This window comes from Panthera tigris, chromosome A2 (assembly GCF_018350195.1).
Source record: "Panthera tigris isolate Pti1 chromosome A2, P.tigris_Pti1_mat1.1, whole genome shotgun sequence".
Lineage (NCBI taxonomy): Eukaryota > Metazoa > Chordata > Mammalia > Carnivora > Felidae > Panthera > Panthera tigris.
In genome coordinates, this window is record NC_056661.1 from 23,861,801 (window position 1) to 23,887,067 (window position 25,267).

The 25,267-nt window shown below is 41.6% G+C and overlaps 1 protein-coding gene across 1 annotated transcript in view; it reads right to left on the reverse strand.

Annotated features, from left to right (window-relative positions):
- The window catches only part of ERC2 (ELKS/RAB6-interacting/CAST family member 2), a 709,181-nt gene that overhangs the window by 10,048 nt on the left and 673,866 nt on the right, over window positions 1-25,267 (reverse strand). The gene's annotated exons all lie outside the window — the stretch shown is intronic.

The following is a 25,267-nucleotide window of genomic DNA, read 5'->3' on the forward strand; positions in this document are numbered from 1 at the left end:
CCATGTTGCTGACCGACCATAATACAAATTCAAAAGTCATTACCCACAATCCATACTAACTTTTAATGCTTCAACCAAGATGGTTTTGCAGCTAGGCTAGGATATTAGCAACTGCAGACAACCAAGGAATTTCTAACATCCTGAGCACTATTGGAGGGGGTGGGGTCCGAGGGGTGGGCGGGAGGGAAAAACTCTGGAAGTTTCTACCACAAAGTTACTTAGTTAAGCACAGGTCTGTTTAATTAAGTAGTGGGCAGCACATGCTATACTTAGCTTTTAAACACTTGTAAAGTCCTCTTCATTCATTTATCTTACTTGTCACTGACAAGCTCTTCAAGGACTGTAACAGTATGCAGAGCATGAAGAGCCTGGGTAAACAACACATATTTTATGTGGAGTCTAAACTATTTCAACTCAGAGAGTCAATAGAGGGTCTCTGGGAAAAAAAAAAACCAAAAAAAACAAACAAAAAAAAAACAAAACAAAAAATAGGCTGTCCTTCTAACTAAGGATGCATTCTCTGCATGGTCTATTATGAGTTTCTTCAGAAAGTGAGTTTCAAAAATCAAATCCCAATTTTTTAGTTAAAAAGAAAAAAGGGGGGTGGAAAGAAAGGAAGGAAGGGAGGAAGGAAGGATGAAGGAAAAGAAAGAGAAGACAGATGAAAAAGGAAAAGAAAGAAGGAAGAAAGAAACAGAGGAGGCTATTTGCAGGCACTGGGATTCAGACTCTGTAATTGTGTTGACAGGGAGGTTAAGGTCTTCATTCAATTCACACAGTCAACAAATATTTATTATCACTGGCCTAGGCAGAACTGGCATTACCACATCATCTCATCAACTAATGAATTAAAAACACACACAAAAAAAACCACCCCAGTGTCTAGCCTAACATAATTAGCCAATAAATTGTAAAATGCCAGTGAGTGACAATTCCAAGGAGAACTTGAAGGACTTGAGTAGCCCAGCACACCTCAGGAAGGGACAGAGAGTCTTACAAGACGAGGGCTAAGAAGACCAGTGTCCACATACCTGGAGATATACAAGAATATTCACAGGGAGTAAATGGACTTTGTAATAGTTATGGATTTACTTAAAAATGCATTTGAATGCAACAAGCACATCAAACACAGAATTCATACAGATTATATCAGAAGACATGGAAAACGTAGTGAAGGTGGTTCTCAAAATGACTGAAGCTTGAGACACCCTCATCAAGAGGAAAGAGCAGAGCAGCTGGGAATGGATTCGGTTGCGGACAGCAGAGTCTGGAATCTGGAGTAGCCTGGGGAGAACGAATGCATCCCCAGGAACTGTGAGAGGACGGAAGGACATTCTCCAGGGGCTTTTGACCTCAACACAGAACTGGGAGCAAATGAAATCTGGGCCTGCTCCCAGTTCTGAAGCTGAGTGGAAGGGCATCAACCCAAGACCTCCTCTGCACCTCAGTCCCTTCAAAACAAGACATATGACAACAAAAGGGGGAAAGAGGGAGGGTGTGAGCAACGCAAAACATGTGGTGGGGCTGTTGGCCATTCTGCACACAGAGAGAAGCCCAGGGAGGGGTGGGGAGGCAAGAGCAGAGGTTTGGCAGGGCACAGGGGCCTGGCAGTGGAGAGCAGGAGGAAGACAGTGAAAGACAGCTTAGGCCCTGGACAGAGAACAAAACCCCTCTCCCCAGCTGCTCTCACACTTGGGTAAAACAATTGGAGAAAATGTAAACACACTCATTAGTAGTTTTCCAATCAGTTGGAAAACAAATGAGAAGAAAGAAATGGCAGCGGAGTGTCCCAAATACCAAAATTATGAAACATTCCCTCTGGCATTTATCTCCTCATTGGGCTGTTCGCTGTTTGGATTTCAGTGCCCTTACTAGCTTTATATGGGATACTCCTAACTTAGGCTAGCTAGCACCAATTTACTTCCACACGGTAAAAAGAGTGTGAGTCACATGTTCCACTCTGGGTAGGTCTCAGTGGACAACTACCCCCCCAGGGATGCACAGACACGACAGGCACATCATTCGTCGGTGCACTCACATGCTTCTTGAGCTGATATTCCCCCAGCACACAAAAATGAAAACTCATCCATAACCACCACCTCTTCTCCTGTGAAAATTTAACGCCAAAGAACAGACAAAGTGGAACTCCTGGGTTTCTGAGTCTGACAGAAATACAGTTTCCAGAAAGGATGAAATGACGTTCTGATTTCATCTGGAGATGCCCAGGGTGTTGAATCATGTTCCCCACTCCCCCCGTCACCACCCCCACTGCCCCCAACATTATATTAAATTCATCAAATGGATGTATTTTGAAAACATTTTTTTTCTTAGTCACTTGTTTAGGGTAGAATCCAAAATGCTGATTTTTCTATCAGCCTGAAGTGTTAATAGTGTAAGTAGCAAATAACCAGATGTACTTAAACTTGAATCTAAACAGAAGCAGGCATTAAAGTACAGAATGAACATTTCTTCACAGCACTAGGAAAAGGTGGGTAACTGGACAGTTGAGGTAATCTATCTCTTTTTTTTAAATGTTTATTTCTTTATTTTGATAGTGAGAGAGATAGAGATTGAGTAGGGGAGGGGCAGAGAGAGAGGGAGATAGAGAATCCCAAGCAGGTTCCACGCTGTCAGCACAGAGCCCAACACTGGGCTTGAACTCATGAACCCCGAGATCATGACCTGAGCTGAAATCAAGAGTCAGTCACTTAACTGACTGAACCACCCAGGCACTCTGAAGTGATCTCTTCTAAGACTCTTGAGAATTTCAGGAACCATCTCAAAATCTCTCTTCTACGAATGAGGGCTTACCAGAATAATCCAGATTCACAGCAATGTTAGTGCTTGGCCACACCTTAAATCAATGAATCCAAGTTTACTATTTTACTGAAAGAGAGACTAAGTCTCCAAAAGGTTGAAGTTAATCACAAACCCAGGAGAAAGCCCTAGAATACTTGACTGTTGGCCCCAGGCCCTTCCTATGCCCCTGGCTGCTTTCCCATTTGATTTGCATGTGTAGACAAGTCCACCATGCCCATGACCAGTAACACCACAGACCACCTTATGTCTTTGTTTTGCATTCCAAAGTACTATGGTATTAATTTCCATTCTTGCAGTCTGAACAGCATCAAACACCTAATCATTTTGGTCTCAATGCCTACAGATAGGTTAAGGAATTTTCCATTTTCTTTGAGATATGAGTCTTAGTTCTCTAGCAGAACTACTGATTTAGCTTTATAATTTCTTCTTTTTTATAGCATCTATTAGTTTTTTATTACATAAAACATACATGCTAGCTGTGAAAAATTAAATAATACAAAAGACTTTATGAAAAGAAAAGTAATATTCCCTCTCTGACTACCCGAATATCTATTCCCACTGTTAAGGTTTTTTTGTGTTTTACCAGACAATTTTTATGCATAATGCAAACACAGACACTTGTACATACTCCTCTAGAAATAAAATGCCCAATATGTCTTGACCAGCCTTACATATCAAGATCATATAGAGTGACATCATTTCTAATGGTTACACATTATTCCATTCCGTGCATGTACTTTTATTTACCGATCTTCTGTTGATGTACTAAAATAGTGGGCAGAACTCTTAATTTTGTTCAAAGCTCTATCCCAAGCACCTAAAACATTACCTGGCACACAGTGAATGTTTGTTGAATGAATAAATGAATGAATGAGTGAATGAATGAGGGACATTTGGGTCATTTCCAGTTTTTCATTATTCCAAAAATATTTAAAGAATACTTTTCCACAGGGATAGTTTTATCTGTCCTCATGTGCTTGTTCTCATCAAGGATGGGTGCTGAAACAGCTTATAAAAGCTGTTTCTATAATGTGCTAGGAAAAGAGATTTAGGAGAGATCCCTAGAATAGAGTATACACATTTTAAACCGTGAAAGATATCACTAAATTTCCCTTTAGAAATGTTGGCCAGGGGCGCCTGGGTGGCTCAGTCGGTTGAGCGGCCGACTTCGGCTCAGGTCATGATCTCGCGGTCCGTGAGTTCGAGCCCCGCGTCGGGCTCTGTGCTGACGGCTCAGAGCCTGGAGCCTGTTTCAGATTCTGTGTCTCCCTCTCTCTCTGACCCTCCCCCGTTCATGCTCTGTCTCTCTCTGTCTCAAAAATAAATAAATGTTAAAAAAAATTAAAAAAAAAAAAGAAATGTTGGCCAACTTCCAGTCTGTGCCCCTTTCCCCAGACTGTGCCAACACAGAGTCTCTTCAAATTCTAATCTTCAAAAATCCAATACGTGAAAAACTGTATCACATTCATATTTCCTTCAATATAATTTGAGGCTGAGCATCTTTTCATACATTTATTGGCTGTTTCTATTTCACTATCTGTGAGCCTCCTTTTGCCCACTTTGGGGGAGGGATTGGGGGACTTTTCTCTTACTGGTTGTAACAATAATTGCATATTTTAAAAAAATTAGCAAGAGCTCCTTTCAGAAAGACAAGAACCTAAGTAAAAGTGGGAAGAAAGCAAGTATGAGCAGACTATGTGTGGAAAGGGAAATGTCCACAGACAGGCTGGATTTGAGGATGCTGGGGAATCTGTGATTATTGGAGCACATCAGCATCTGGAATGTTCACTTGAGCAGGAGAGAAAGGGGGAAGTATTAGCCAGTGGTGTGCTGGGATGCAAACAGAGCTGGCCCCTTTCCCTCTATGCCACAGCCCGGCAAGGAGGCGGCGGTTATAGGTGGAACATTAGCAGGAGACTAGTGTGAGCAGTTCATATGGTACTTCACTTCTCTGCAAAAGGCTTGTGGGTTTCTTCAAAATCTGGGCCATCCATCCATGGGAGAGTACTAGGCATGTAAATGCCACTCATCATGCATGCATGTGTTAGTGGGAAGAATCTAATGCAACTTTCTTCCCCAAACAGGAATTCCCTGTATAGCAGTCCTGGTGGATACATTACCTAGCGATGGGAAACTTGATACCTTATGAGACAATATATTAAATGGCTTAAAGTGTCTTCCCTCCCCCATTCCTGAAATATTTTGAGCTTTTTGGCTGGAGTTTCAGTCCACTTGTCCTAATTCTGGTTTTTGGGAGGGGGCCCAGGTTTTTAGACATTTCTATGCAGTTATGCCCGCTATCTCTAGCTTACCTAGCCTAACCATTCTTTGTATTCTCTACTGATCATTTTCTCCTTGTCTCCTCTATGTATCCCGTCACACATGGGGTCATTGCAGTGTGTCAGGGCTCCTCTAAGAGAATAATTCCCTGAACAGAGTCTGAATAATCCAAGTCTTCACATGTGTCCTTAACCTGCATTAAATACTATTTAAAAATAATTAATACACTCCTATGTTGCCTTGATCTCTTAACATATGCTGGGCAATGATGACTCATATTAAAATTTGCAATTGATTAAACTCATATCCTTGATGGCCAGTTTCCCCTCCATTTATATACTCACACATACGGCTGCGCGCGTGTGCGCACACACACACACACACACACACACACACACGAGACACGCAGCATGTGCATGCCAGAATTTTAATTCTAAGCATAAACTTCATTATTTTCCTTACTGAATATTTGCTTTGACTTATCCTAACTAAATTTGGGTCTGTCATTCCATCCTGCTGAGATATTTCTCAATTCTAATTATGTCTTCCATTGTTTTAGGTAACCTTCCCAGCTTTGAGCCATCACATTTTCGAAAGTGTGTTTTCAAAGATCATATAATTGGGTCCATGTACATGCTGGAAGGACAGAGTCCAGCACTTCTGGCAATCTCTCTGTAGAGGTGACAGGATCCCCTAACCAACCTATCTAGGGTGGAGTTGTTCAAACAGTTAAGTTCATCCAAATGGACCACTATTTAGTCCTTATTTCTGTATCTGGTCAAAAAAAAAAAAAAAAAAAAGGAGAGAAAGGAAAAAGGAAAAAAAGAATACAAACTAATACAAATGCCTAACTGAAATCCTGGTACCTTGTGTCTATGGCATTCCCTCAACCTATCTTTATATTGATCTTATCAAAAAACAAAGTGAGCTTAGCATTTCTTAATCTTAGCAAACAAATAAAGAATCTTAGCAATTGCTGATTTTATTCCAGGTTTAACAAACCATAGATTGAATACTTGTTCTGGAATCTGGGTGTGGATCAATTTCAAACTTACAGTACTTCATAAACACATATGCCTCTTAGGCATTTAGAAGTTAAATTCTGGAGGTGGGTAAAATTTAGAAAATCCTAAGAAAAAGGGAAGTTAGTTTCCCTGTTCTTTAGGTGCTTTTATCCACTGCTGGCAGGATTGTAAACTAGAAAAAACTTTCTCAAGGGCTATTTGATACTATGTATTAAAATTCAAAATATGCATGCCCTGGGGTAAAAGAGTCTCCTCTTGAAAAGAAAGTTAGACAGGTACACAGGGATGAAAAGGATAAAAGGATATTCACTGGGATGTTGATCACAGTAGCAATTAATGAGAAGTAAATAAAATGTTCATCTATCAGGATTTTGCTTAACAGATTGTTGAATAACCATTGTCATATAATGGAATCCTCAGAAACCATTCAAGAGTAATAGATATATTCATCAGAAGGAAAAATATCACAACATATAGTTGAATGGAAGGAGAAGCAGATGGTAGAACAACATGTTCATATAAAATAAAATATAAATATCTATATTTAAACACTTTTGCAGGTTTATATATGTATTTGTGTATATGGATACATACATACATACATACATACATATGTGAAAAAGGCCCAGAAAGATGAACACTAAATATTGATGGTTATTGCCAAGTGCTTGGATTTCAGGGAGTTTACTTACTCCTTTATTCCTTTCTAAATTATTTGAATATTCAATAAATTATAGGAAATAAGAAATGAAACAATAAAAATGATTTCTCTCCTCCATATATAAAAATGCTGAGATATAAATTGTTTCTTCAATTAGAAGGAAATAGGGTCAAAATCATTTTAGCTCAGGGGAATGGACTCCTGAGACTGAGGCTGTCTCAGTCCCTTGCAGTCTTCTGTTTCTGTGCACTTCGATAGTCCAGGGTTGAATGGAGCCCTGCCTTCTTGGCCACAGATCTCTTCCTTTCAGCCTGATCCTTTCAGATTCTAGCAAACTAACATGGCAACTTGCTTCACAAGAGGCATTTAACAAACCTGTCCCCTTTTAAATACTGACGAATGCATGTACTTCACAACTGCATTGAGAGGCATGGCTGGGACTGTGTAGCACAGCTGGTTGGAAGAGGAAAATCTCCCAAGTCCCTGTCAGGCTCTGAACCAGTGCACCACTGCCAAACTCAAGTCCTCCCCCAAGAGCCCCGGAGCCCTCAGCTGGATCAAGTCACTGTCCATTTGAGTTCTGCCTCATGGGCCAAAGATTGGGTGTATCTCTTTGCTGGGTCTTTTCAAACTGGGAGAGTTAATAGTACAGCTCCAAGTTCAGGAAATTTCTTGTAATAATATGGCATTGCAGTAATGTATAGGCTAAAGTCATGCAAGAAATATTTGTCTCATTCCCACACTCTAAAACTTGGTAATTATATAGAAGCTTGGACATTAAGGACCCAGACATAAAGGAGTGGGTTAAAAAGCATAATTATGGCTCAGAAACAGCATGAGCCTGGGGACATTTCAGGCCAGGTCCTACTCAACAAAACAAAACAAAAAACCCAGCACCCAAAATCAAATGGTGGGCCCTCTCTCTCTTTCCCATTTTGGGAAATAACCCATTAACAAAATAATGTACCATAATGATTATTTAGAAACAGACATGAGATGGAAACTGGCAGCAAAATGAAGTCTTTAGTTCTGGGATTTGAAGGTTAATGGCCCAAGGATCTCTCAGGTCCTGAAGCTTTATAGGACATTATTTGAAATTTGTGCTACAGAGGGAAAGACTTCAAGTTTCCATGTCTCATAGGCTGTATAATTGAAAGAAGCTGTTATTTTATACTTGGTATGGTATTGGGGGGGACATTAATAAAAGACCCAAGTCATTACTGGCAAACTATTCTTAAGTATGCAGAAAACAAGAATATGCCGTGGGAGGTACCCAAGCTTCATCAAACCCAAGGTTAGCACTCATAGGCAGAAATGACCCAGCAACCTAATCTCAGAAGCCATTCTATCATTAATCAAAATGCTGGTTCCAAACTTGTTTCGTGTCGACAGTTTTCATATCATAATCTCCCTTAAGAATACACAATAGCTCCCTATTGTCTTATGTATCACATAGAAACAGTTCAGTCGCTGGACAAGGCCAACCATTCCCTTTATTCCTCAACAATCCACCTCTTCCCTGCTGTGTCCACAGAAACTCTCCCCAAAGATGGTCTCCAAAACCATGTACACACAGATTCATCTCTATCCTGGCCACTACTCTGAGATTCGGTTGCTGGGTCATTTCTGCCTGTGAGTGCTTACCTTGGGCCAGGAATGACCTCTTCTTACAAAGCCAGGTCCTACAGCCTCCATCATAGCTAGACCTCAAATGTAACCCATTAAAACAATTTCCATAACTGGAAGTGTCCTGGAGAGTAAAGAAAACTAGAAGTGAGGTCAGAAGGCATTGTCAAGAGGTCAAAGTTAAGTCACTTAAGAGCTGTTTAACTATCAGAAAATTATTCAACCTCTCTGATTTTGTGCAAAAGGCATCAGGAGGCTACTGGATACCAAAGGAGATTCTCTGAGCTCAGCCTGTGGCTTCTGATTCCTTTTTATAGCCCAGGAATATCTGAAACAAGGATCAGATCTTCTATGGGCTCAATAAACTCTGTTGAGCAACTATCTCTCTTACCCATTATCATTGTGTGCCTGTGCTGACCAGCTTATCTCCACTCCCACACTCATTCCTGCTACATGGTCCCATTCCAGCCCCCAGGTACACCTCTTCTGGTGACAACTACAGCCAAAAACCATCCCGAATCTTGCCATTTATTTTATATTTACAGTGCTTGAATCTGCAAGGCTGTCTATATAGAGACAGTAAGCATTTGGATACCAAAAGATTCCCTCCTTGGGGGGTTGCTGACCTCCTTCATTAGATCAAATGTTGATCTGTCAATCACATCCATAAGCTTTTAGCGGTCTTTCCCTGAGTTTCTAAGGTGGTGTAGTTTGTAAGGCTGGTGGTAGAGTTGGTATTTGGTGAAGGTGGGCAAGAAGCTCACCACATACAAACAGTTTAGGATCTGCTGCTACAGTTAATATAACTATCTGAAACATTAAGACACACATAAATTGTTTTTGAGCATTTTGCCATGAGATAGCCAAAAACATTGCAGAGAAGCAGAAGTTAAAATAATAATCTGTATTTTCTTTATAATTTTTTCATTTTCTTTCCCCTTCTAATTTGTGATCTTCCTTCTTTATCTCTGAGTCTAAGAGGCACAGCATTAAGCATTTTGGGAGTTCCAAGCTGGGAATCACTGCATACTTGGAAAGTCCAATATTTACTATTTCTTCTCAATATGCCACTGTTGAAGAATAATCAGGAAAGGATTCTTTCTCCCTCCTTTTTAAATTTTCTTGCTTCCTACGAGATGCCTCCCCGAAGTTCTGGGAAGGCTACATGCCCATAAAGATCTTGGTATCAGTGAGTATGAAAACCAGCATACACATATATCAACTCTGTCCCTGAATAAGTGTGTGGTTTTTATTTGGTTTGTTCCAGAAGCTCTTTCTTTGATTTGCATTTCAGCAGTGTGCAAGATCTGAGAAACATGCTAACCTCCTGGCAAACTATCAGGAGAAAATTGCTTTAACTGGAGAATGAGGCCTCTTCTTTCCCAGAACTTTCTTTGCATTCTCTGAGTTTGAGAACAAAACGTAATACTTAAAAAACAAACAAATAAAGGAATCAACAAACAAACAACAGAGGTTAGACCCAAGACTTTATCCCAGATGGTTGAAAGTAAGGAGAATAATTGCCTACAAATCAATCAACAGATTGAGCAGAGGGGGGAAAAGATGCTGTGCTGTTTCCTTGATCCCTATCTGGATTCCCAGAGTTCCACGGAACATTCCAAAAGTAATTTGGCTTTTGTGCACAGTACACAGGGAGTAATGTTTTTCGACAGAATTTCATAAGGAGATGGGGGGATAATTTTGGGTCTTGCTCTCAGCAGAAGCTGAAAACTGGGTGTGGCTAAAGGACAACATCAGGCTTCTTTATGTGACCCCTCTTTTGAAAAACCACCCCAGAGATGAAAAATCACCTGCCCTCACCCCACTGAGAATTCATGTGGATTTGCCCAAGAGAATTCCTGCTCATAAAAATCTGCAAAACAGATCTGTTAAAACAAACCTGTAATTATGAACAGAACAAGAATTTCACTTAAATAATTTTGCAGCTTTAATACCAACTGATTCAATAACCCCCAAACCTGATCGGACTAGTCAAACTCAACAAGATTCAAGTCTCCTAAAGGTGGTTACTGAGCATGCATGACTGACCACCAAACTATGTGAGATACTGAAAAAAAAGAATAAAGAACAAGACAATGACTTCCAACCCAAGCAATGTAAAATACTCAACAATGGTTTTCCACATAAAACTGTTTGGCAGCAAACAGGGAGAGTCTATTGGCAAGTCTGTTTTTTGGACCAGATTCCAGAAATGGAAATTAAGTGACAGGATGTGCCCAAGGTCATGCATACGTGGGTGACCTGATAAAGGAATGTGGAATGCCTGAACTCCAGCCAATGTTAGCCCCTTCCACTTTGGAGGAAGAAGGACCAACAGTGAGAGGATGGTCTGTAAATTCTGTGGCTGTACCTGCGTCCTCACAGACTCTTTCCATGCTCAGCGGAGTTATCATTAAACTAAAGCATCACACATCACTCTAAAATTTTCCTCAGAGAGAAATTATAGCTTTCTACTTCCTCAATTCTCTTGGTCTTGGTCAGAACATTAATATTTGTTGGACAGCATGTTTTTAAGTGGGAAGATATTTTAAAAATCAAATATTCTGGTTTGTTTCAAAGAATATGTTCTCAGCTAAAGTCTGATGCTTTCTTCCTGTGGGGGTGAGCCACAGTTGGCCACGATTCACCAAAGTTTCCACCAGCTAACAATAAAAAATTATGTCCCATTCTAAAGAAACAAAAGAAAAATTATAGTAAAGTTGTGCATTTCCTCTCCAGTCCCCGAAGACAATCTGAAGAACTGGCTCAACATGCCAAATTAAGCCATGAGAATTTATCCATATCTAATAAGGATTAGCAAATGCTACAACACTGAACATGGCCTTGACATAATTTATATTCCAACTTCTACGGCACTGGGTTCAGCGTGCTCTCATTCCAGCCCTGACATAGGAGGATATGTTGAGCAGTCCTGTGATGTCCTCTGAGAATCCCAATCATGTGCACGACAAGCAGGAGGGCTCTTCACGTGACAAAAGAAAGTTTCTTTATACAGAAACAGTACCCTCAGAACCAGCACATGGTAACTAAGCTTAAATAACTAACTACCTAGGAGAGATGCAGGCATTTCTCCCCTTAAATCCAAGATAATCATTCTGGAAGCAGAAAACCTGGTGATGGACCCCGTTTTGCCTCTTTCCAATGCTGGGTGTCCACCTGCAACTTGGAAAATTTTGGAAACAGTTCTAAGGTACATATTTGGAGTGTGGAAGATTAAGACTCCTGAACTTTGAGCTAGCCAGCTCCGATTGGGTCTGCTCCATTCCATTTCTCATCCATACTTGCCAAAAGCACAAAGAGGCAACTGGGACATTTGCTCATAGTATCTGCTATTAAGATAAATCAGCAACACTTAAGTGTCTTTTGTTCATAAAAAATAATCCCCTGGAGATCGTTCTTCCCATTCCAAAATATCAGCTTTTTGTTTCTCTGCCTCACCAAGGATTGCATCACTAGAAAGCTCAAGGACACAGAGGCTCTCCTTGAAGCCCAGTCTCATGTCAAGAAGCCTCAGAAGGCCTTGGACAAGCAAGTCTGGGGCTGAGAGGTCTGGGCACTCCCTTCCTTGGAAGGAACATGTCTGAACCCATACCAAACTGGGTTCTTTCAAGGCAATGTTTGCACCTTCTGCATTACTTAGTTTTCTTCAAGGGTGAATCAGGGTCTGCCTCCTAAAAATGCAGAAGGCAGGGACTATTTACAAACATTGTTACTCAAGTTCTTTTATCTTTGGTCAGGGGAACAAGTCATATGGGGTGTGGTTTGTGTCAATGGATTGTCACCAGAGACAATGCGGGACCATCATTCCTCAGCATTACCCTGTGGAGAAGAATAAGATAGCCCTGTCTTTGCTTCTCAGAATTGAGATCAACATTCTTCACATTTGTGCAGCCCCTCAGGGATTTTTAAGACCTTTCCCCAAAGAAGATCTTCATGGTAATGCTTCTTTGTGAGTTAGGTAGGAAATAAAATACCCATTTCTACAGGAAAATAAGTTGATCTGCTCACCATCATACAAGTAATAAATAGAGATGAGTCAGGATTACACAAGCCAAATGAGCAAACTGCAGAGCCTTCCTTCTTCCTTGTCTTTGAAATCTAGAATCCTCATATACCCTGGTGGGAAAGATGGCAACAAAGATGGAAAACAAAGGGGCTGAGAGTGCTACCCCTACCGACAGATTCACTGAGGACATTCTTGACTTGAGCACCCACCAGCCCTGTGGTGACTTGGCTTCTCCATATGCAAAATAGGGATAATGATGTTTTTGTGAGGGCTGTAATAAAACAAAAAGTGCAACACTGTGCCTAGAATATCATTTGTTCAAGAGATGATAGCTGTGTTCACATACTACTGAACAATGCATCTCTCCTACTCAACTGTAGGCTCCGAGAAAGCAAATAATTGCCATTGTCATTTGCCTCAAAGTCCTTGGTGTAGATCAAGTACTCAATATACTGTATGTGAGAATGTACTGAAATTGTCTCTGACTACCAAAAATGCAAGGAATGTAGAGTTCTGTTAGTTTATTCCCTTCATCTTGCAGATGGAGAAACTATGCCTGTAAGAGAGAAGCGAAATAAGTTGCCCCAAGTTTGTGAGTGTGTTAGGGTCAGAGCTAGGTGAGAACTCTGACACCCACATCCATTCTCAGATCTTGCACCTTCTATTACCTGCTGAGGTGTCTTTTGTGTCTTGTGTTTAAATACTTTCTAGATGGCTGCTTGTTGTCAGATATCTCAGAGAGCACTGGCGCCCCAAATCCAAGAAAACTGATAACAGAAACTTCCTGGCCTTGTGACCTACACACCTGCTTCCTACCTGAGCATCCAAAGAGGCATTGGCACATCCAAGGGAGCCCATAGTAGGAAGGTTTCTGGTTGGCTTCTGAGCTGTGTTCGTAATTCTAGGTGTGCTGGGCCATAAGAGAGAGGAAATAAACCAGCCTCAAGATGACCAGTTAATCAGAGGTTTCTGGGGCATAAGAACTACCCTGGATTACAACCTTCTGAGCTGTCATTCTTGTTCAGCCGATTTTCATTGTTCCCTAAAATGACAGCCTTTCGGTCCAATCTGAATTTATTAACCTCTTTGCACAATTCCATTTCCAGACTGTATCAAAGATCACCTGAACACAGATTTGCTGGCTATGTCTAACAGGCATTTCCCGATGACCATATCAGGGCAAAGATAAGAGAGTGGGGTTTTGGTTGTTGTGTATGTATTTTTAAAAAATAATCTCATCTAAACATTGGTGTTGTGGGGTTCTGGCTCCCCCACCTTGTCAACTCAGCAACTGCACTTCAGGCTCCAACCTGAGAAGAATAGATTCCAACTCTCCTGGCTGTAGTCTGTCCCCTCTGGGGACTCCCTCCCTCCACGTGACTCCACATGACTCACCCCCACGCCCCACCTCCTTGCACATACTTGTTCAACAGGACCCTTTCACATGTCCTGAGAACACCCTATTCAAAGTCACCCTCCACACACCTCAGAGAACACCATCTTTATTTTCCCCCCACACCATTGATTGTTATTTAACATGGCATATATGTGATGTCTTTATTTTGTTTCTTGTTTGTGTCCTCTGCTAGAATACAAGCTCTCTAGGGGCAGGGAGCTTTGTGCTTTGCTCATTATGGTGTCCCCAGTGTCCAGAACAGTGTCTGGCACATAGTATGTGCTCAATAAGATTTGCTGAATGAATTGCCTACTTCTTCCCATACCTACTCCCCTAAGAAGTTTTAAAAATCTCCCTCTGCCTCTCCCTCTCTGTATACTGGCCACTTGCACTACTCAGAGTAATATTCTGCTCCGAATCTATGATTGGCATGTCATCAGAGTGTGGATTTGACAAACTTAACACAAATAACTGACAGTTTTGTAAAAACTTAGAAATGTTTGGACTTTGTAGGAGACAGCTATTTCTTAATTCTTTAAAATCCTTAAAACAACTATAACTCTACTATTTCAACTTTTGGGCACTAATCTTAAGACAAATAACAGAAGAAAAAGATTTATATACTGAGATGTTCATCAAGTATGATTATAAAAGTGAAAAACTAGAAACAAATTGAAAACCCAATAAGAGAATAATAAAATTAAGTATGGCAATGATGGAAATCATACAACCAAGATATATGTTTTTGAAGGCTTTTAAGGACATGGGAAAATGTACAACATTAAATGTTTATAAGGCTAAAAAAACTTTATTATGTAGTATGTCATGTCTTCGTTCAAATATGTATGTAGACAATGGAATGTAGGAAACTATAAATCTTAATGACAGTTATTTCTGAATGGCTGGATTATGGGTGATTTTAGATTCTTATTTACATTTTTCTAAGTTTCTATAAAGAGCATATATTATTTTTATGATAAAACATTTATTTATATGCTTCCAACTATGGAAAAGTATCATTTAGATAATAAGGATGGTTACAAAATTAAATCCTTATTACTTTTTAATACTGTGCATTATTATGGGTTAAGATTTTTAAAAATAGTACACATGAGAGATCCTGGAAGTTTTAACTCTGTCTTTAGTAGCATGTTGCAGAGAATGAAAAAAAAAAAGTGGCATCTTCCCAAAAAGAATATGCAGTTAAGTAAGAGAAAAGATAAACTACTGGAAATGTTAAATGTTGCGTTTGATAATGGTCTTTCTGCAATCATGAGAGTGGAGGGTGAAAATTCCCTTTCCTGTTAAAGTGTTATTTGAAAAAGCCTAAAAGAGGAAATTCTGAAGCCAGAAAAGGGCAAACACAGTATGCACACCAATACTGTTTATGACAAAACCAGTGTGATTTAAACATAGTTATGTAAGGGGCAATGTGAACAAAAAGGGAGCAGGAAAAAGGACTTTTCTTTCATTTTGAAATTCAGCATCAGGAAGACACAAGGGCAGGAAGTCAGATCTTTTTTCAATTCATGTGAAATGATAAGGTGAAGACAGCCTGGAAGGACTTTTAATTATACGATGAGAGGAAGGAAAGGAGGGAGAGAAAAGAGACCAGGAGAAACCTGTTTTATACATGAAATGATGAAGAAGAAAATGGAAAACAGAAGGGAAAAAGGCTTCCAAGCAGATATCTTGAGAATGAAACACAAAGGCTGCAAGAAGCAAGTGCCAACATCTCACATAGGAAAGCAGAAAATGTGGCACACCTGATCAAGGCTGTAGCAACCCCTCCCCCTGGCAGTGGGTGAAGGGGGCCGCCTGGTGATGCAGGAAGAGATAAGTCACCCTCCCCAGCCTGCACATGTGACCTCAGGTCAGCACAGGAGCCGGCTGGGACCAGAGGGAGGAGCTAGGAGTGCTCAGGGTCACAGGATAAAGCCTTCTTTTTATGCAACTTGTTAGCCCCTTCGCTGGGGGGTGGGGGGGGGGGCCTATGGCCTAATGAGTTATGGCAGCAACTTGGGGACATGTGCTGAGAAGAGAATGGAAGAGCTGTGGAATGAGGCTCCTTCCTCAGTTGTGGCATCTTCGCCCAGTTGCTGGACCTTGATTTCCTTATCTCTAAAATGGGATTACTAACACCCAGTTTTCAGAGTTGTGAAGACTAATGGAGATAATATATTTAAAATCCCCAGCCCAGTGCCAGGTATGTAGCAAGAGTTCAAAAACCGTTAGTTTCTCCCACTCTAAAAGGTGAATAGAAAAACTGTCATGAAGAGCAAGAATGATGCACACATTATAGCCACACTTAAAGTTCTCTTGAAGCAATGCCAGTCTAAGATCCTCCCCACCAATCTACCCAGTGCAACAGCTGGATCCAGGCTTTCCCAAAATACAATGGTTTCCTGGTGGCCGACATCTTGGGAACTTCCCCTATATATACTCTGTGCTTTGGTGGTGGATCTGAAATGTTCTTGGAGGCAGTAATGAACAGGTTAAAATTGAGGGGATTTCAAACATGTCTAATCCAATAAGAGGCTTGGTAAAACATGCGTTATCACTTAAAGAATAAATGTTTAAAAATAGAGCACAGATGTGAAATTTGAATAAAAAAAAGGAGACAGCGCGTGAGAGATGATCTTGGCATTTGTACGCTATTCTCTGTTTCGGTCACCTTCAGCTAAGCCTGTTATTCTAATATGCTCTGCCAACTGCTAGATACTGCAGGGGGTGCTTGAAACTACTGAAGCAAAGTTGGAAAATCACTCAGAAACTTAAAAGTCAGACCCATCCCTCCCTTTATGTATTTCTAAAAGCAGGGAACACACTGATGAAGTTGGTCTTTTCAAGTTTTTCTACTTAAAAAGGTATGTTAAAAAAGTAAAGATCAAGCTTTTCTAACACTAGCAATTTTTACACTAAAATCCTTAAATACTTCAGAGAAAGTATCATGGATAGGTATCAGTCACAAAAAAAGAGAGGCTATGGACTGCCAATCATAAAATAGGAATTTCTACTTCTGTAGGAAGCATTCCCTACCTCTCCAGCAAGCAGATTTTTGAATGTCTGTAACACATCTGCACCAAAAAATAGGAATTTTCCCTGTTATCTGTTTCATGAGCTAACATCTGCCTAGTGGTAGAGAAGATAAAAAAACCAAGGCTCAAGGGCAAACAGAGTCTCTCCTGTAGGGGAACTAAAGTGGTTTTTATACTATGGCTTTATTCAAATGAAAGACTCAGAAAGTAGACCATCAGAGTCCACTTGAAGCTCTGGTAAAAAGCCCTCCTAAAGGAGATTTGAGAAACTCGTGGAATCGCTGAGAAAATCTTCTCTTCCACAATCTGAGTGGTAGTGTGTGTTGCAAGTGGCCAACTGAATGGATTCCCTGAGGACTGGAGTTGAAGCATCAGCTATTTAGATTAGGGAATGTCCAGGCTAAGAGAGCAGACTAGTGTCCTGACCAACTACTTGGTACTAAGAGGAAGCTTTTCAGTAACACTGAAAGGTTTTACCTCCTTGAGAATGCCCTGTCCTTAGCCTGTCAAAGAGGGATCTGGGTATTTCTTTTTTAAAAGGGGTTCTCTAGAACATACTGTAAAGATACTTTGCATTGAAATCAATTATAAATAGAGATGTGCCTAGACTCTACCAGTGGGACATGAACAGCTTAACCCAAAGTGAGTCTGCAGTGAAAACCAATGCATTTGCATTTCAGCAATTTGATCTGGGGCAAGTCTGTCATGCATTACAATGCTGGGATCAAATCAAGCTTTTCTGGAGCTCATCCAACCAAAACACAGGGCTATGGGAACCCTACTGCATACAGTTCCTCCACTGCTGTTTAATTGTGCTCACCTTCTGAACCATAAAGTATAATTAAAAGTCATCTACATACAATGCAATGGAAGTGTAAATATGAAGTACAACCATGTATGGCCTCAAGCAGAGAAGGAAAGAAATGCCTGACCAACCATCCCATCAGGTGCTTCCCACTTTTCCTGACAGGATGGTTCTGTCTCTGCCAACATCCAATTTTGACTAGGATTCCATCCTTACAACCAGCTTTCCTGAACACTTTCCAGGGCAACCTCTGCCTTCTCCCATTCTTGGCCACACCTATTTGGCTAATTCTTAGAGATGAGTCTTACCAACTTTTGAACAACACACAGGAGGGGGAAAAACTGCCTAAACAGATACACTGTGCAGACTTAGCACTGCCTTCAGAATGTTGACCTGGACTAGTCTCTCCTGGTCCTAAAGTCTCCCTGCTCCCAAATGCCCAGTATGTTTTGGTAGCCAAAAGCAGTGCCCAGAACTGGTAGGAAAGCGAACCGAAAACAAAGCACAATTTATCTCTGATCACAGAAGTATTCTAACCAGTTCTGAGAAATAAGCTGGTTCTAATTTTAGCTAAACAATAGTGTCTGGCCCTCATTTTAAGAAGGCATTTTCATCAAGGATGTGCATATCACTACTTTAGCACACAGGGGAGCATTTGGGAATAAGGCTTAGGGGGTAAGATTTAGTTTTAAGCTTTCTTCAAAAACCCCTTAGCAGCAAAAAAAAAATCCAATGATTTCAGAATTAATTATTTTGATGTCAGTCCTTTTTTCAAGGGTGGAGAAAAAGAATTAGGGAGAGAATTAATCCAAAACACAAAAGAAAGAAAAATGATTATTTTTAATAATATTTTTAGAACTAGTCTCCCCACGGGAAGAACAAAAAGACCAAAACCAAAAAAACCAAAAAACTTAACTCATTCCCAATCGAGACTTTCTCCCAAAACTGCAAAAATCTGGAAGCCAGATTTTTAAAAAAAGAGGTATAGTAAAAGCGTCAGAGGTGTGTGCTTATGAAGAAATGCAATTGGAAAGAATACAAAAGTTAGATAGACCTATATCTACTACCAAGCTATGATTAATCCTTTATCTTTTTTAATGCCAACAGAAAGTTAATTTGTACTGCTCTCTTAGCTTTATACCTTACTCAGCCTAGAACCAACCCAAATGTCAACACCTGAAGAGCGTCATAAAGATTCTTTTGTTGTTAAGCATAGGTGGAATTTCTGGACTCATTTCATATCACCTTTTCTGGCTCTCTTGACAGATGTTTAACAGGAGTTTAGATATTTCTAGGCAAACTGATTTATGACACTCAGAAATTCTCGGGGATGAAGTAGAGGGGCTCCCTTCATAACAACAAGTCACCTTTACTACATTTGGAAGCTCAGTGACAAGAAGAACCCCCAAATTTAGAAGAGATTTGAACTAAAATACAGTGAAAAGGAAGATTCAGAGGAAAGGTTCAAAATGGCCACCATTGCAAATAATTCAAGTATGGGAAAAGGCATCTCTACAAAGCACACTGCAACATGGCAGGAAAAAAAAAACATGACACCATTCTGTGGTCATTATGGCAAACAAGTCTCATCTCTTCTTCTTTTTTTTTTTTTAACGTTTATTTATTTTTGAGACAGAGAGAGACAGAGCATGAACGGGGGAGGGTCAGAGACAGAGGGAGACATAGAATCTGAAACAGGTTCCAGGCTCTGAGCTGTCAGCACAGAGCCCGACGCGGGGCTCGAACTCACGGACTGGGAGATCATGACCTGAGCTGAAGTCGGACGCTTAACCGACTGAGCCACCCAGGCGCCCCAAGTCTCATCTCCTCTACCAGCTCCTATACGTAGTGGCAGCCTGGAATACTGGGGTGAGAAGAATCATAGGCTAAGTTTTGTCTAAAGTCATGATTGACCAATAATGTCTCTTTTTTTAAATAAGCTGCCCTGGCAATTCACTCACTCATTTACTTATACCTTCAACAAATATTTGCTGAATGCCCACTATGTCCTAGCAATTGGGCTAGGCCTGGAGATAAATGGTCAGCAAAAAAGGTCACAGAATCACATTCTCAGTGCTCATAACTAGCAGGGTAGATAGTTACTATTCAAATAATCACAAAAATAAATACAAAGTTGCATCTGCTACAGTGCAATTAAGTGATGTCTACATTCTACAGGATTGTCAAACTGGAGATTTGATACAATTGAGAAAATCCCAGAAGGTTTCCCTGATCTTGGATTAAGAGTGAATGGGTGAATGTGCATTAACTAGGTGAGGAAAAGACGGAAATGTATTCCAGGCAGAGGGGATTGCATTGCACGTACAAGGCCCATTGGTTTGAATTTGTCTTTATACCACCAGTAAAGGAAGCCAGGGAAGACGTTTCAGCAGTAAGGGCTGGAGAGTGATGAGTGTATCATGAGATTTATCTTTAGAAAAGATCATATTTTTGCCCACTGAGGTTTGAGAATCTCTGCCCTGTCCTGGAGGCTGGCTGCACTTTTCCTAGGCACAGCCATCTAAGCCATTACTGAACACCTGCCTGCCTCCTTACAGAAAAGAGAGTGTGAGATTTGGACTCCAGCGATATTATCGTGGAGACTGCCCGAAAGTCAGGGAGAGAATTTTGTCAAAGGGTCCTGTTCCTACTCAAAAATCTCACCAGCCATGACAAACAAATTCTGGCATTAGTTCTTCACGGCTTTAATGGAAGTGGCAATGATTTTTTAAAATGCAGGCTAAGCCCTGGGACTCCTTAGAAGCTGAAGGCAGAGACCTGGAGAGTGGGCTCAGTAGGGCAGATTGAGACAGGTCATGCTGAGTGGTCTAAGAGCCCTCCCTGCTCTGGAGTTGCATGACTAATGTATTTTGTTTGGTAACTGCAGAGAACTTCTGCTTCAGAATGTACCACTCTTAGCAGATCCTGCAGAGTTCTACACATCCTATCCTCACTCAGTCACTGTGCTGACAGCTCACCTCTTCATCTCCTTGTCTGCTCCACTCCAGCCACACTGGCTTCCCTCTTCTTTCCCAAACACACCAGCATGTTCCTGTCTTAGAGCTGTGTGCAGGCTGTTCCCTCCACCAAAACACTCTTCCCCTAGATATGTAAAAGTGCACTCTCTCACCTCCTTCAAGTCTTTGCTCAAATGTCTTCTTCTCATTGAGGCCCATCTGTCTACCCTATTTTACATTGTCACCTTGTCCTCAATCCTTCCCTGACACTCCTGTTCTCCCTTATACTGGTCTACATTTTTCTTTTTTTACCATATGATTTACTTATTTATTACATTCATAGTTTATTGCTTTTCTCCCACCTGCTCCCCACTCCAACATTAAAACATATGCCCCACGAGGAAGGGGTCTTTATTTTGGTCACTGACATATTCCAAAAGTGCCTAGCATTCTAACACAGGGAAGGCACTCAATGAATACTGTTGAGTTGAATTCCAACATAGCATGTGGCCTCTCCATAAGCTGAGGCATTGGAACTCGATTCCTCGGACAGTATCTGTGAGGTGTGGGAGCTAATTCATGGCTTTAGAGATGCAGTATTGAGCCTAGCTAAGAGCAAAGTGTCAGCACTGCTATGTCTTAGGAGCCCAACCCTCACTACCAGGTATGTGTGATATGCATAGGTATGGTAGTTGAGTCATGTGGTCTCTCGGAGCCTTGATTTGATCAACTAAAAAATAAGAATGATGCTCTTCTCACTGGGGCAGATAAAATTTCTGTTGTGGATGAATACCCAGCACCCATCTGAGAGCCTGGCACATAGCAGATATGCAATATGTTGGTTGGTGGATTATGAGGAAAAAGTGAGATAATGTTTGTAAACTTATATTTACATAAAGCACTTGACATAGAGCCTGGCATGTGTCATCCATTCATTCACAAAACAAATATTTATTGAGTGGGTACTATGTGCTTGGCAAAGTGCAATAACTGTGGGGATTGTTAAATGAACTACTGATGTTCAGTCACTGGGAATGTCATGGGCAGTAGAGAAACCTTCTGCATGAGATGAGCTGAGCAGAAGGCAGCCTGAAGGGGTGGCATCTCTCATGAGCCAGTCTGCCTCAGTATCCTCACAGAACATCAGGCAGATGAACCAAAGGCCTTCCCCACCCGTTGGCCCAGGCATCTGAAAGAGCTCTGCCCTCCCAAGTCACTCATGCAGGTGATGACAGCTGAGGTCTGAGACTCGCTCTCCCAGGGGTACCCTGTCTGATTGACTCTATGTGGACTGCATACACAAACCAAGCAAATTTAATAAGCAGTATGAGCCTCTTTGGTGCACACTGGGAGTTGAGGTCTACTGTTCCTGACATGTCTCCCCGCTGCTCCCAAGTGCTTGGGCTTCGAGGGAGGGAGACCAAGAAGGCCTAAGTGCTAATGTCTGCAGCTCTTTCTCCCACAGTTCAAGAGTGTCTCAACCAGTTATGACTCCCAGGCTTGTGAAAAATATCAACAATGAAATCAAAATCAAGCTACCTTTGAGGATGGTAGTGATAAAATCAATTAATAGTAGCAGTAGTAATAGAAGCTCACACGTATACAGTACCTATTATGTGCCAAGCATATGCAGAGCTCTTTGTATACCTTATACTCACAGTACTTTGAATTAGGTTATTAGCCCAGTTTACAGACAAGGAAACTGAGGCTCATGAAGGTTTAGTATTTTTCCCATGATCACACAGCCAACAAGTGCTCAGACAAGAGTCATCCCAAGCAGTCCAACTCTAGATGGTACTAACAATTCAGTTACTGGTTGTATGGTAAAGGGTCTTTTCAAGCATCATGGAATGTACAGCTGTAAAGCCTGGGCAAGGCACCAAACCTCTCTGGACTTTTGGTTCCTTCTCCTATAAGAGTATCAGTGCTTCAGTTTCATTGGGAGTTGATGAGTCAGTGTATGCAAAGCCTTTACAGCCATGCCTGGCATGTGGGGAGAACTCAGAAGTATTAGGAAGTATTGATATGATCAAATAGCCTAAGCCTAAGAGCTCTAGGCAGAACCCACTCCTTATGAATAGCCAGAGAACATTCTTAAATGGATACTTTGGCATCTACTTCAAGCTTACAAAGATAAGGGGACCTCACAGGTTCTAGAATACCCTCCCGCTTGTCACTCTGAATTCCTTCCTGAGCCTCAATCTGGTGGGGCATGTGTAGACTCAGGTGGACTATCTCAGACCCAAGCCCTATTGCTTACAAGCTTTGTGCTTTAGGCTGGTTATTCCACACTCTGAGTCTCAGCTACACTCCCTGGAAAAGGGAGGCAATCCTGCCACCCACACCACAGGGCTGCTGTGAGGACAGTGGGACAAAGCCCCTGAGGGACACTGGATACACACCCTGGCACAGAGCAAACACTCAATACAAAGGGGGTGCTTTTCCAAGCCAATGAATCATTATCCTTAGAATCATATCATTTACAACAAGGGTACATCAATTCACGTGCTTTTTTTTCTCTGTTGTCTATAGGGTGTGGGGAAGGATTTCAAATCTAAATCATCAAGGATCCCATCCTTCTCCTTCTGCCTCTTTTTCCACAATAGCCCTTCAGACCCTGCCTTAGTTCAGGCGGGAGCCTAACTCTGCATGGCTGGGGTTTCCCAAATGTGCCCCATGATACCCAAAACCAAGCCCGTCGTGAATAATGAAGGCTTTGTGCAGTTTCCCAGGAGCAAATTGAAGGGCTACACTCAATCCTTCCTGGAATCCAGGAGTGCATTTTCATGATGCTGAGAAAAAAATAGCCTTAAAAAAATTCCTTATTGGAAAAATAGAGGGGGGTTTGAGGAGCAAGGTATCTAGGAGACAGAAAGGAAAATATAATCCACTGTGCCTGACAGCGAGGCCTCTGGCTGGCTCCACTGGGTAGCCAGAAGAGCTGGCCCCATCGGGTAGCCACCAAATCTGGAACCTTTGACAAATACATAATAAATGAAATCACTTTCATTTATTACAAATCAAGATATAATGCTATCATCTATGGTCTCAGACTTTTTGGCCACCAAGTACTAGCAATCATAAAAAGAGATAAAGGGCAAGGTAGGATGTAGCTGTTATGTACCCCCACCCCCCACCCATGGTGGGGTCGAGTGTCTCCTTAGCTGCTGACTGACCTGAGACCTTTGGATCATGTATGCATCGTAGCTGGACCCGTGGTACTTGGCCGTAATATCTGGGCTGTAGCCAGCATCACAAGTGCATGGTATATTCGAGCTCAGGGGCTGTTTCCTAGGTCTATATACCTGTGGGAGAAAGCTACAATGGTTAGGTGCAGGAGGGGAGGGAGCAGGGCTCACAGGGAAGGAGTTAGGAGAAAGCAAAGAAGGGGGCTTGTCTTGACTTTCTGTGGCCAGGTGGGTGGAAAACCCAGTGTAGAAGATGCACAGCTCCAAACAAAGAGGTCAGATGTAAGCGGTTCCCGACCCCCGGGGCCAGCACTAGCAAGGCATGCTGCTCTATGGAATGACCCCAATGTCTGGCAGTGACTGGGACCCTCCCTCTGCAGGAGAGGGCACCCAGGCATGGCGGTGGTCTCTCTCCCTCAGCAAGGCAGCCCTATGAGAAATGGACTCTGTTTCACGGCCAAAGGATGCCTTTTCCTTCCAAGAGTTGGCCCCGTTGCGAGAAGAAGGGTCTTATTTCTTTGGGCTTCCCTTCCAGTCACCTTGCACACTGGCCCAGATCACCCTAGCAGGCAGAGAGCCAGCCCTCGGGGCTGAAATTGATGTGGACACACTCCATGTGGTACCATGTGGCATTTACAGAGCTTCAGAGCCACATGTGGCCCAAGCTAAGATGTGACAGCCACCTTGTGAGACCACAGACCATTGAGCCATAATATCTGCTGAATTGGTTTTATAATGAAGTTAGAGTCCAAGGGAATATCTTTAACCACTGCTTCCAAAAGTTCCTAAATTATATATGGAGAAGAACTAATGTCTGAAGATTTCAGGAATTATTTCGCAATACACTTCAAGTGCAATTAAGTCTATTTAAGCCACTCACAGAAAACCCTCCAAAAAGAAAAGAACTTTGTGCACAAGACTTTGCCCCTCCTTCCTTTTTCCCTCCTTGCTTTTCCCTCAGAAGAAATACAGTGGCCTAGAGAGGAGGAATAAATGGATAATTGAGTAAATAGGTAATAAAAAAGGATGTTAACTAAATAATGGCTGAGGAGGTCTCCAAGCATAGTCTGGCAGTGCTAGGGGCTGGGGAATATTCCTTAGCTAAAAGGTCCTGAAAGAACTAGCTGAAGAACCAAAGTTGGAAGTATGGAGAGAAAGAAATCTAAAGAACTGGATGAGGAGAGTTATTGATGGGGCCCAGAAAGTAAGCAAGACAGAAGGCAACATTTCCAATGGGAAAGAAGGTGCCCAGAATTTAATTAGTAGTTTCTACGATTTAGTGAGAAGTCATACAAAGTCCACTGGAAGGAAGAGACCTGAGAGTTATATCTGGGAAGATGATGCTAATACAAAAGAAAGGAAAACAGCACTGGCTGCAAACCACACAAGCCCAGGCACATGCACATAAACACAGAAAAGCAGTAAAATGATGTTCTAGCAACAA